The sequence below is a fragment of the Anabrus simplex genome, chromosome 1 (assembly GCF_040414725.1).
Source record: "Anabrus simplex isolate iqAnaSimp1 chromosome 1, ASM4041472v1, whole genome shotgun sequence".
Lineage (NCBI taxonomy): Eukaryota > Metazoa > Arthropoda > Insecta > Orthoptera > Tettigoniidae > Anabrus > Anabrus simplex.
The window spans coordinates 1,346,091,646-1,346,105,721 of NC_090265.1; positions in this window are offsets into that span (position 1 = coordinate 1,346,091,646).

The following is a 14,076-nucleotide window of genomic DNA, read 5'->3' on the forward strand; positions in this document are numbered from 1 at the left end:
AAACATACAGATTGCCTTGCTCTAAGGGTAAGGCCACACAGCAACAAGCAGTAACAAGCAATGCTGAGCAGTTAAGCGTGTAGAATCAAGCCGGCAGCTGAACATGGCCATGGTCAGACAAAGAGCAGAGCCGCCTCTATTGCTCACACGCTTACTGCCCAACACAGTCTCAGATCAGATCAGTTAGTTTCCTGCTGCTCAGGTGTAAGTGTGTTGTCCCGAGCTCACCATGTCTTTTGCAACAGATGAATTGAATTTATCAGTCTTTAAACGACCGGTGCCGTGGGATGTAGAAAAAAGAGAGGAACATTACCTGACTGAGGTTATTTACTATTGTCCATTGTTCTGAATATCATTATGTATTTGTTACCTTTACGTAAAAATACGCTTCTTTCAGTTAATCAAATAATGCAGTAATTTATGTAGTGACGTAATGCTATTTTCTTAAGGATTTAGTTTCCTCTATTAATGGTTTAATATTTTCTTTCCTAACTTTCTACGAAGTTCCATCCATAAAGGATTTAATACATCCATTTTCACCCTTACACGAAACGATGCTTCCTTAATGATCTAATACCTGTATTTGCTTACTTTATACGAAACTCTGCTTCTTTCAGTTAATCAATAAAATATTTTTCAAATACAGTAGGACTAGTGTTGGTATTTTACTTACCCCAAGGTAACAACAAGACCATGATGCCTTTTTGTAATTTAGTTGCATTTTCTGCAATCTGGGTTTCAGTTTATCTAATCATTTATCAAATGTTACCACAGACATTAGTATTAAAAATCGTTCAATATACTTGCGTAATTCTTTATACAAGTTATTAAAATTGCCGAGTTCTTCCCCTCGTAAATTAATTTCACGAGTCCACTGTCTCTGACTGTCAACCTTGGCTTCTATGCAGGCTTCACTTCTCCGAATCGAGTTGCGATACATTCCAATGATACCAGGTTTGTTCCAAATATCCTCTGCTGTTTAAAAATAACTTATTGGAGGTCTTACAAAGTGGTTACTTCAGTTCGATGTACTTTGTTTATCATGTCACCCAAGACTGAATTAAAGTCTGGAGATCTGGCTAGTCAATTGATGGGTCCACGCCAGCCTGTTCACCGTTGAGGAAATGTCTGCACCACCGTGTAAAAAGCAGGTGGCTCTGCGTAGTCGAAGCGACGCGTCCTCTGAAAGCTCCAGTAATGTACCTATGAACAAAATAATATTAATAAAAAAGATTTTTGGTCCAAGTACCGACCCCGCCTACACCCATCCGGATATTAATTGAGAACCGGCGCTGGAAGTCGTACTCAATGAGGATGTTCCACAAACCATGAGTGGGATATAGCCGGTTCGAAATCCTCTGTCAGCAGTCCTGAAGATCGTTTTGCGTGGTTTCCTACTTTTACACCAGGCAAATGCTGGGTCTGTACCTCAATTAACGTCACGGTCCCTTCCTTCCCGATCCTAGCCCTTTCTTGTCCCATCGCCATAAGGTAAGCTACACCGATCAAATGTGCAGGTAAGATGACTGATACCGGTCTGAGTGTCTCGGACAGTTAAGACGCTGACCTTCTGACCCCAAGTTGGCAAGTTAGATCTTGGCTCAGTTGGATTGTATTTGAAGGTGCTCGAAAACATCAGCCTCGTGTTGTAGATTTACTGGCACGTAAAAGAACTCCTGTGGGACAAAATTTCGCCACCTCGGCGTCTCAGAATACCGAAAAAATAGTTAGTGTTACGTAAAGCAAAATAACACTAAGAAAAAGATGATTGGTCCAAGTAAACGACCTCCCACTGCATCCATCCAGATATGTACATTATCCATCGTCCTCCGTCCCCTCCTAAAACCATACTGGTAAATCGATAGGATTGAAAACTCTTCCGCCCAGTTTCTTAGCCTGTTCTCTAATATGCCCGTATATGCCTTACGCAGTGCATCTAATAATGTTATGCCACTATAATTACTAGAATTATTACTTTATTTTTATAAGTGGGTCATAGGGTACATTTCTGCCACTCCTTTGGAAATTTAGCACCTTCAAATATGTTAAATAACTTGACTATTCTCACCCTCATCAGACTATTTCTTACAGATTCTTTCAAATGAACATTTGTTATTCCATTTTCACCCTGCTTTTCCTAGCACCTCCAATACCTCTTCCCCTGTTATTTCTTTATCCAACTACCGAGCTCGATAGCTGCAGTCGCTTAAGTGCGGCCAGTATCCAGTATTCGAGAGATAGTAGGTTCGAACCCCACTGTCGGGAGCCCTGAAAATGGTTTTCCGTGGTTTCCTATTTTCACACCAGGCAAATGCTGGGGCTGTGCCTTAATTAAGGCCACGGCCAATTCCTTCCCACTCCGAGCCCTTCCCTGTCCCATCATCGCCATAAGACCTATCTGTGTCGGTGCGACGTAAAGCAACTAGCAAAAAAATCTTTATCCAACTCGTAACTCCGTATTACTATCTCACTCCCAATCTCCTTAGCCCCTTTATCTTCCTTATACCCGTCCTTCCCTCGAAACAGTTTACGAAAATATTCCACCCATGTTTCATAGTCAATTTTAGGTTTTACATAACTCTTCTCCCCCTGTTAATTTTGTTAATTCTCTCCCATACCTTTCCTTCTTCCTTGTTGTTACAATCCCTGTTAATCGCCTGTTTTTCTTTCTTCCATAACTTTTCCTTTCTATTATTTTTCCCTTATACTCTCTCCTACTCTCTTCTCAACGTACAAATCTCCTCCCTCTCCACCACGCCTCCTGAACTCTCTTAGCGCACTCAGTACTATTTTTCTCAATTCCTTGCACTTTTTACCATGCCAACCCTCTGCCTCCTCTTTCTTTTTACCTTTGTTTCTCTTTATCGCTGTTACCCTCTTAATGGGACATTCTAGTAGCTCTACAGCTCTATCCTCATTTTTACATCTCAAGGCTACTTCGCACCCTACCTTAATAATTAGGAAATCATTTTCTAAATAATTACCTAGTTTCAATTTTACCTCCTCTGTCTATTTATATTTTGTAGTCTCATACCCTTTTCTTTATCCCTCCTTCCTAGTCCCACCCCTTCTCCATACTCCATTCTCCTCTGGTTTATAAATACCGGGACATGGTGAAATTTAGTCCAGTCAACAAACTCGATCTTACTTATTCTTGCCAACATGTTCTCTGAGCTGATTACCAAATCAATAACATTAGCTACCTCCTTGGCTCGTAATGTAGTCAGCTTCCCATTCCTATCCCCAGTACACCATCCATTCAGAATGTGCAGATTACCTGCCAGGCATAGTTTCAGTTGTTTCTGCCCACAACAATATCTCCATATAACTTCACTCCGTCTCTCTCCCCTCATAATTTCGTTTCCCTCATTGTTATATACTGGACTTAAAACACTTATTCTTGAATTCAAGTCTCCCATCAATATCACCCCTTCCTCCTCATACTTCTCACTGATTCCACTAATTCCCTCTATCAGCTCTTCGAAAAAACTTTCATTAGCAAGTGCTATCCCAACGGGTGGTCATATAGAAAAGCCAAGCACACCTCTTTTGCATCCCCACCTCCCATCTTAAACCTAGTCCAAATCACCTCCTACTTATCATTTTCTATTTCTTCGATCATATTTCTTCCTTTATTAATAATGTTATTCTCCCTGGATTTATTCACCTCTCCCCTGTATCCTTTTCGCTATGTAGCTACCAAAAATCCCTTCCACGATAGACTCTTCCCTACTTCTGGCAACGTATCCAAAGGGGCACACATTACCAAAACTCTTAACTAGTTTTACCACCTCCCCGTTACCCAACTTACTTAGAATCCCTTCGATATTTACAAAACCTATTTTCCAACTTAGATATTTTCCCCTTTCCGCCATTTCCCCTGCGGCACTTGTACTTGTTTCCTTCTGTTACTTTGGTCGATTTACTTCTTGTTACCCCGCTGCTTCTCTTTCGGCTCCCATTTCATCCTTTCTGACTATTTTCCACTCTCATTACCCCTTCTCCTCCTACCCTTTATTTTTATTACCCCAAAAGTCTTTTAACTTGAGCTTCTTCCCCTTCCCAGTTCTTTTTATCTTCTTTCTTCTCCTTCCACTGCTCCGCTTGTGTTCGTCGGCTTCAAACCATTCTCCCTCGTTGTTCTCTGCGTTACCCCTTCCTCATGTGTGCACTGGACTTCGCTCACTTCCGCACTGCTATTTACTGCTCCGTCATCACAATCTGAACTTTTCTCGACCTTCCTTTCTCTTTCACCAGCCGACTAGTCCCCAACCTGCTAATGTTTGTCATCCGTTTCCTGTAGCTTGTTCACCGACCACACAGGTGATCATTTTCCGTTCCGAACGACCAGCTGCTGACCTAATGTACGCTCTCAGGCCTTGCCGCCTAGCCGCCCATAAATATTTCCTTAAAATTCTAAATTCCTTACTTGCTTCACTATCCATCTCACTCTTCAACCACACTTCTTCCCCTTTTGAGTCTCCTTGGTTTCTTAGCACAATGCCCGCCATCAAGGTTAATAATAACGAAACTTTAATGGGCTTATTGTACTTTCTTCTCTCTATTCTATACACATCGTCTATGTCCAACTCAATATAATCATTTTCTTTTTTTTCACCACATCCTTCACCTTATATACTAGGTCCACTTTCTTTTCCCTTGCACCTTCTTGTACTGTATAAATAAAAATATTCTTCCTTCTCCGTTCTTCATCACCATTAGCGCCTTCCCTATTCACCTTAACCAGCTCCTCCTGCTCTTTCATCTCTTCTTTGATGAACTGCTGCATATCCTTTGACTGCTCATTTATTAACTCCCTTACCTCTTTCGTTTGAGATGCCTCCTTCACCAAATCCATCATCGCCTAAATTTCTTCCCATCCAAAAGAGCCCACTAGTCCCGGACATGGATTCATCTCCACATTCCCTATTGTTAGCAATACTGCCACCATCACTGTCACAAGCAGCGCTGCCATTTCCCACTTTCACATCCTTTAACTCCTTCCTCTTTACCTCTTTACTCTTTCGTAGGCTTTGCCAACTTCCTATCGCAGCCCCATGTTGTTGCAACGTGTTCCCCATTCATCAGCACTCACTCAACACATCCGTATTCTGCTTGCTCAATCAAGACTGTCAGTTACAATATTAAAAGGTAAATGTAATAATTTTACCCGCAAACTTAACTTGTCAACATTAATCTACACTAAAACGACAACGCCTAGTCCAACCACAAGAGAAACATATCGCAGAAAATCACAAAAGTTACCTCCGTGAGGTAGTGTCCATGATTCCTACTTGACTGAATATCTAAGTACCGTTAAACACCTAGCATTTTAAATCATTTTACTTTACCTCTAGTTCAGAAATTGTGTAAAATATGAAGGCTTTAGAAGCACATAGTTTGCAGATTAGTGTAGACTAAATCAATGAATTTATATTTACATATTAGAGACTGTAAGTATATCAGGTTAGTTGTTACTTTCACTGACATCACTACCATACCGAACAATTATCAGTCGTTGTTCTATCAGACTGACGAGAAAGTCAGAATATTCTAAAGGGCCTACAATGCAATCGGCAGAACTGACTTTCTTATTCAGAATACAATTACATCTGATATTTATATTTGAACATGAAATACGATTCAGTTGTTGATATTAAAGTGAGTTTAGAAACTGGGTACTGGGAAAGTCGAGCTAGTGACTGGATCACAAGGTCTATAACTGATTAGACTAGGTTAATTTGTTACTGAGATTTCCAAAGAAAATAACATGCAAAGTCAATATAACAATTTTTTTTTTACAATAAGCGGAAGTATTAGATTGTTGGTTTAAAACGAAATCATTAGCGAAGATGTCCGGCTCCATGGATAAATGGTTAGCGTGCTGGCCTTTGGCCACAGGGGTCCCGGGTTCGATTCCCGGCAGGGTCGGGAATTTTAACCATGATTGGTTAATTCCGCTGGCACTGGGGCTAGGTGTATTTGTTGTCTTCATCATCATTTAATCCTTATCACGACGCGCGGGTCGCCTACGGGCGTCAAATCAAAAGACCTGCATCTGGCGAGCCGAACTTGTCCTTGGGCATTCCCGGCACTAAAAGCCATACGCCATTTACTTTTTTTATTAGTGAAGATTTATTGAGACTACTTTATTGCTTCAAAATGATGAAAATGTTTTACTTTAACTTTTGAAACTGTTTTTTATAACAGTATATATAATAATCTACATTTATGTGCGGAATCCGAGCCAGTGGCCTTCCGAATATCTGGAGCTATGGACCAGAACTCGACTCGCTATCGCGTTCAAGAGCAGGGAGACGATATCACTTAACATATAAGCGCCTACAAAATTCTCCTGCCTGCTAGGTCATCAGCTCAGAGGCTGATTGGTTACTCTAATAACACCACCATGGTTTGTGCGGTTACGAGTAAACGGCAACAACGGATATTGGCGCAAATATGACGCATACTAGGCAAGATGAGGAGTGAGGTAGTTTGCCATTGATTTCCTCACTGGGCCAGAAGGTGTTATTGCACCACGATTGACCCAATCAGCAACATATGCATAACAATCAGTCGTGATCTGAATGTCGTTACACCGAGCTCGATAGCTGCAGTCGCTTAAGTGCGGCCAGTATCCAGTATTCGGGAGATACTAGGTTCGAACCCCACTGTCGGTAGCCCTGAAAATGGTTTTCCGTGGTTTCCCATTTTCACACCGGGCAAATTCTGGGGCTGTACCTTAATTAAGGCCACGGCCGTTTCCCTCCCACTCCTAGCCCTTCCCTGTCCCATCGTCGCCATAAGACGTATCTGTGTCGGTACGACGTAAAGCAACTAGCAGTTTTCTTTTTTTTGCAGAATGTCGTTACACCGAGCTCGATAGCTGCAGTCGCTTAAGTGCGGCCAGTAACCGATATTTGGGAGATAGTAGTTTCGAACCCCACTGTCGGCAGCCCTGAAGATGGTTTTCCGTGGTTTCCCATTTTCACACCAGGCAAATGCTGGGGCTGTACCTTAATTAAGGTCACGGCCGCTTCCTTCCCATTCTTAGCCCTTCCCTGTCCTCTTTGGATGACGTCTCTCTCCAATCAATGATAGTTGGTCCACACGCTGGCCTAGAGATCGACATCAGAAGGACTGTTCTGATGTGCTCCTGGTCATGCTGGTGATTCTGTGCCGCTATTAATAGTACCTACTATGTTAACGACTCCTTCCAGGTGTGGGGTATGTAGAAAAGTTTCTACGGTATCACCTTCGTGTCGTAAAATGTGATTAAGATCGGTACCGCCAGGGGCTCTGAAAGTGTGAGCGTGGTTCGTGATCATGGGGCTCCTAGCTGTGTCTGACATTGCTCAGAATTATGTCAGATTTCTCAATGTTCTTCTTTTTCACCTGAACTACCTTGGTCAGCAGTTGTTCTTTTCCAACGCCCACGGCATTATGTTTGTCAGTCGTAGCTATTCTTTCATTTTTATGCTCTTCCAGGCCGTCTTCTTTAATTCTTTTTCTTGCCTACACCTTCATCCTTCGAAGGATTCGACCATTCTCTTCTGATTTGTATTAAGAAAGGGTGGTTGCCCCGTCGTACTTCCTCTAAAGACGATTATCACCACCACTATGTCAACAACATTCTGAGAGTCCTCGGGCTTCTGTTCTTTCAGGAAAAATCCATACCATACTTCAGCAAGACAATATCAGACTGCTCATAGCCACGGTGTACAATTTATTTTCACTAGATTGCGTGCCGAAAGCCTTGATTCATTTCTAAACCACTCCGCAGTATTCTTATGGAGTAAGGGCATATGATGCTACTGATCGTGATTCGTCCGTCAAATGGACACGTTAAGCCTTCAGCAGACCCCTTGGTGCTCTTCGACAGCAGTAGGCTATGTGCCGGCACTGGGTTTCACCCTCCTTTCTTACTATCATATATCATGATTTCATTTCAACTCATTAACTCCTCTGATGAGGTTAACATCAGGAAGGGCTACTTCGCTACGAAGATTCATCTCACTATTGATGCTCGACACCGCAGAGAAGTGGGACATGTGTTGGACACACACACACTGAGTCAAATACTACGAGGAGGAGGAAGAATATGAAGAACAAGATGCATGTACGTGGGCTGATCAACAAAGGGTGAGAGTGATTTTTTAAAGGACGTTTATTATTCCATTTCAATGTTTTCTTGAGCACTGCTTCAGAATTTTCAAATCGAATGCCCCTATGCTTTGCCTTTTGTGATGGGAATATAAAATCACAGGGTGCAAGATCAGGGCTATAAGGTGGACGCGGTACACAGGTAATGTTGAATCGAGCCAGAAACTGCATGACTTGATTTGCGACGTGAGGCCGTGCATTGTCATGATGAAGTCGCCACGCAGTCCGAGAAAGCTCTGGTCGTTTCTTTGCAGTGTGATTCCTCAGTGTTGCAAATACTGACGTGTAGTACGCTGCTGTAACAGTAGTGTGAGGGGGAACTGCATGATGCAGTGCTCAAGAAAAGTGAGGCCATTCTGAAGTACCTGACAAAGAATAATCTGCAGCATGTGTTCAAGGACTGACAGAGGCGCTATAAAATATGCATTGAAGTAGGAGGGGACTACTTTGAAAAATACTATGTAAACATTGAAATGGAGTAATAAACATCTGTGAAAAAAATCAGTCTCAGTCTTTATTGATCAGCCTGCGTATATTCCAAACCATTCATCCCTGAAACTACGATCATCTTCACCTTCACCATCACATGTTCGTATAACATTTCGCCATACTTTTGCTATTTTCGGTTTAAGTGAAAATATGAAATGTAAATCATTGGGTAATAATTTCGTGTGGCTATTACTAGCCGAGTGCAGCCCTTGTAAGGCAGACCCTCCGATGAGGGTGGGCGGCATCTGCCATGTGTAGGTAACTGCGTGTTATTGTGGTGGAGGATAGTGTTATGTGTGGTGTGTGAGTTGCAGGGATGTTGAGGACAGCACAAACGCCCAGCCCCCGGGCCATTGGAATTAACCAATGATGGTTAAAATCCCCGACCCGGCCGGGAATCGAACCCGGGAACCTCTGAACCGAAGGCCAGTACGCTGACCATTCAGCCAACAAGTCGGACAAAAACTCGTGTCCTCATCCTGAGGTTGTGCAGTTCTTTTCAGGCACACCCCCGTTGGAGGTGAGCTGCATGCACCATTTTTACCACATACCAGCCCTCCTGCCATTCTTAAATTCCTGGCAGTACCGGGAATCGAACCCGGGCCCCCGAGGACGGCAGCTAATAACACTAACCGTTACGCTACGGAGGCGAACAATCATTGGGTGAGTGAAATTTATAATTTAAAAACGGACAATTTTTTAACAAAACTTACTGAAAATTTCAGTACTGTCTGGGTCTCAGGCCACAGTTAGATGCCTTGGTGGATCAGCGGTAGAGTATCCTACTCATGAATCCAAGTTAACGATTTCGATCTCGGATGAAATGTTCAATTTTTCACTGGCAGTCAAAAGCCTTGGCCTGTTAAATATCTGTGGTGTTCCTGTCAGTGTCACCCAACACTGCTAGACAACAGCACCATTGCAACTGAAATTGTTTGGCAGTTCACCTAGATACGATGGCTTCTAAATTAACATAGAAGCCATTTTCTAACGTCTATCTACACTATACACGTCGCTATTCCATTTTACAATTATTGCCTGGCATTAGAGATAAACAGATTCGTAGTTAATAATGTGTCGCCATCTGAACACGGGTAGTTTATTTCCCTTATGATATACGAACCACGACTCGGCTATAAATCATTCCGAGATCGTTCCAATAACTTTGATACGTGTTCATAATGGAATATCAAGTTAATGTTTGTTTTCGGCAATATAGGTAACATTCACATATGGCACGCATCAATGAATATTTAAACAAAAATATTTATTATTCGTGTTTATTTTAATGAGTCAATTCCCAAACCATTTCAAACTGGGCAAAAATAAATATTTCTAGATACAGAGTTCATTTCTATTACCAATCCTCTATATTTCGTATTAGTGTGCTATTAACTGTTTGGACATCGGCTATCCTTGATGACATCAGAATTAGCTTAGTCTCAACATACGTTAAAATCACAAAAATGGAAAATTGTTACCAATATTCCTCTGTATTGTGAAGGAATACAACTAGGAAATGTGTCTGAAGAATGTTATTATTTTTATTTTAGGCACATAGGTCCGTCAGTTGGAAATAAGGCTTTCCAAGCGAAGGAGTTTATCAATCAATCAATCAATCAATCAATCAATCAATCAATCAATCAATCAATCAATCAATCAATCAATCAATCAATCAATCAATCAATCAATCAATCAATCAATCAATCAATCAATCAATCAATCAATCAATCAATCAATCAATCAATCAATCAATCAATCATCTTCATTTAGAGCAGTCGTCCAGGTGGCAGATTCCCTATCCGGGTTGTTTAAATGGTCTTTACATAAGAGATTTCAAAGAATCTGGAAATTTGCCAAATATTTCCCTTGGTAAGTTATTCCAGTCCCTAGCTCCTCTTCCTAAAAGCCAAGGTTTGCCCCAAATTGTCGTCTTGAATGCCAACTTTATCTTCATATAGTGAGTTTTCCTACTTTTAAAAGCACTATTCGAACTTATTCGTATACTCTTTTTACTCCATCTCTCCACTGACAGCTCGGAGCATACCCCTTAGTCGAGCAGCTCGTCTCATTTATTTCTCCTGTCACCTCAGTCCAAATTTTGCAGAATTTTCGTAACGTTACTTTTTTTTGTTGGAAATCACCCAAAACAAATCGAGCTTCTTTTCTTTGGATTATTTTTTCTCGAATCAAGTAATTCTGGTGACGGTCTCATACACTCTAATTCTGGTATTACCGGAGACTTGTATGCCCTCTATGTTACATCCTTACTGCAACCTCTAAATACCCTCATAACCATGTGAAGAGATTTTTAACCTTTATTTCAATCCCATTTACGTGATTACCCAAGTTCAGACCTTTCCTGATATTAACACCTAGGTACTTACAGTAATCGCCATGAGGAACGTTCACCTCATCAACGCCGTCGGAGTTCGGTGTTTATAAAATTATTTCTAGATATAAACATTATATTTGTGACGATGGGAAAAATTTATAATAGCTAATTTTCTGTAAATTATTATTATGAACCCATAATTCTACGGAGAGAAATTATTATTTTTTCTCAATATTTATTTGGTATCAAGAAGCTACTTTTATGTTTGAGGGCAGCCATGTTGCGCTCCTAAGAGCCCCGATGTTGCGTGGGGAGGATCTCACTCACGGCAAGCTCGTGAAATACCGGGACACCTCGGCGGAACTCGAGTGCCCGACAATTCTTTAAATTCATGGAATTCTACATAACGAGGGATTTTGGCAATACAGCAAATAAAGAAATAAATAAGTTAAATTATTCGTACACCCTACATGAAGACAGAGCCCCCAGGGAAAAACATTAATGGAGTTAAGCCTAAGTACATGTTAGCGTCAGATCAGTGAACCAGCTACACGTGCCAAGGTCAGGGGATGAAGAAAACGCGCGAAACGCACGGGCAGAAATAATTTATTTCCCCTGTTGTGAGTGTGGTAAAATTATAAGATTAACATCTAAAATAAGTGCAAGCCTGTCCGGAAGTCTGGGACAAGTCTCATCAAAATCGGTCTATTGGACGCAAAATTGGCATATTACACAATCAAGCTTAATAGTGGGGATAGCGTCCCTTCTGAGATTATAAAAGAAACCCCCCACCGTATATTTTTCAGTGTCGATCTGGAACTTGAAGCCGCGGGAGCTAGTGCCCGTCGTCATTGGAAATTCGCGCCAGATTAATCGACAAATAATTAAATACATGTCCGTGGCTAAGGTCCACATACTCGGTTAAGAAGAGAAGGTGATTTGAATGTTCTGAACGTTTGCCGACGGACTAGGAAAGTGTAGGCGTTGGTTAAAATATACACAGCAGATTTTATTTATATCATCTCATGTACGTTTGAAAGTGAAGAGGGTTGGGGAAGCTATTCAGAGTAGTTCTGCTCCCTTTATCTGTTGAACACCTGTTTTATTGGAGTAACGGAGAGAGACAACTCTGGGAACGATCCAGACAGTCGTAGAGGACTGCAGAACGAGGGAAGTTCGTGGTGCCAATTACAGAGAAAAGTGCGTGGTTTATGTGATAATTTTAATATCGTGTGTGAGAAGGGTAGTGTTTGTAAGAGTGAGATGTTGGAAATGATAATGTTCTTTGTGAAAATGGACGGCTAAGGAGCGAGGTCAGCTGGTGACGATGTAACCAGAATGCTGGGAATGTCACCATTGTGCAGGTCTGTCTATTTTTATATTATGTTGTAGTTAGTTCTACTGTTCTGTCCCAACAAATTTTTCCAGATGATTGTCGAGTTGATATTTATAATTATCAGGCGAAAGGTGTTGTAATTTTTGGTCAGCGTGTGAAACTTTCAGTGTGTAAATTTCATGTCAAGAAACGGTAAAATGCGACGCTTAAAATTTGGTGTTAATGTTCGATGAGATATTGTCCAAAGCGTGGAATTTTGGGAAGTTATAAGTTATAAATTAGTCGTGGCGAATACCTAAATTTCAAATATCAGTTGAATTCAGAAATGTTTGTCGATAATAATAATAATAATAATAATAATAATAATAATAATAATAATAATAATAATAATAATAATAATAATAATAATAATAATAATAATAATAATATATCCAGTGACGGCAATGTGACAAGGCGAGTGAGTGCCGCCTAAAAAGCACTCTGCCATTCCCGTAGCGTCTGTTCCCCATGTTAGGGGCGGCCTGGAAAACTTCTTGGTGCAGCGAACCAAGTCGTAGCAGATGGAAATGCAAATTTCTAGAAGCACAAGCTCTAAACAAGTATCAGTCATGAAAGGTGCAATGAGTAACTCATATCCTCGTGGTGGCGAAGCTACCGAAGCTGGGCATTCGGATCCGGGGGTCCAGCAGCATTGCGCAAGTCAAGACCGGTCGGAGGGTCTTAAAATCCCAAAGACAAATCACAAATGTACACACAGAACGTTCATAGGGACACTGAATGTAAACTCGATGTTGAAAATAGGGAAACAAATGGAACTGACTAAAATGATGGATGAACAAGAGATGAAAATATTAGCTATACAAGAAACAAGATACCAAGACGAAAATACGGTACAAACACACAACTACAGGATTTATAAAGGTAAACCAGCAGAGAAAATACAAAACACTAAAGGTCTCTGGATGTTTGGAACAGCATTTGTAGTACACAATTCAATGGCAGACAAGATAACGGAATTCAAATCCACCTCACCAAGGATGTCAACACTAACTTTCAAAAACAAGAACAAGAAATACACAATAATAAATGCATATGCACCCATAAATAAGGACAACCAACAAAATCCACAGAAAGTAGAAAAATTTTGGGAAGGTCTGGAAGAAATTCTAGGAAATACTCCAGAGAAAAATGTTGTAATTCTGCTAGGAGACTTCAATGCACAAATTGGAAGGAATGAACCATCAAGAACCACAGGAAAATTCACGGCTCACAGCAAGACAAACATGAATGGTAAGAGGTTGATAGAGTTGTGTGAAAAATTCAATTTGAACATCATGACCACCAAGTTCCAGAAGAAGCCAAAGAAACAAACAACATGGATATCACCTAACAAGTTATTGGGCGAATTTCAGATTGACCATGTTGCAATCAGTTATGAAAACTCCAGAGAAATTCAAGATGTACATGTAGCTAGAGGAGCAAACTTCGACTCTGACCACTATCTGACAAAAATTAAGATGAAATTAACACCAGAAAGGAGAAAAAGTAGTGGTACAAAAATTACAAGATACAGAATAGAAGATCTGAAGTTCAATCAGCAGACTGTGAATGAATACCAGAACAGGATAAATAAGATTCAAAGTCACAGTTGGACTGAGATGGCAACATTAATACAACAAGCAGCGGAACAAACAATCCTACGAAGTAAAAAGAAGAAACATCCGTGGTGGAATGAAGTTTGCGAAGAAGCACT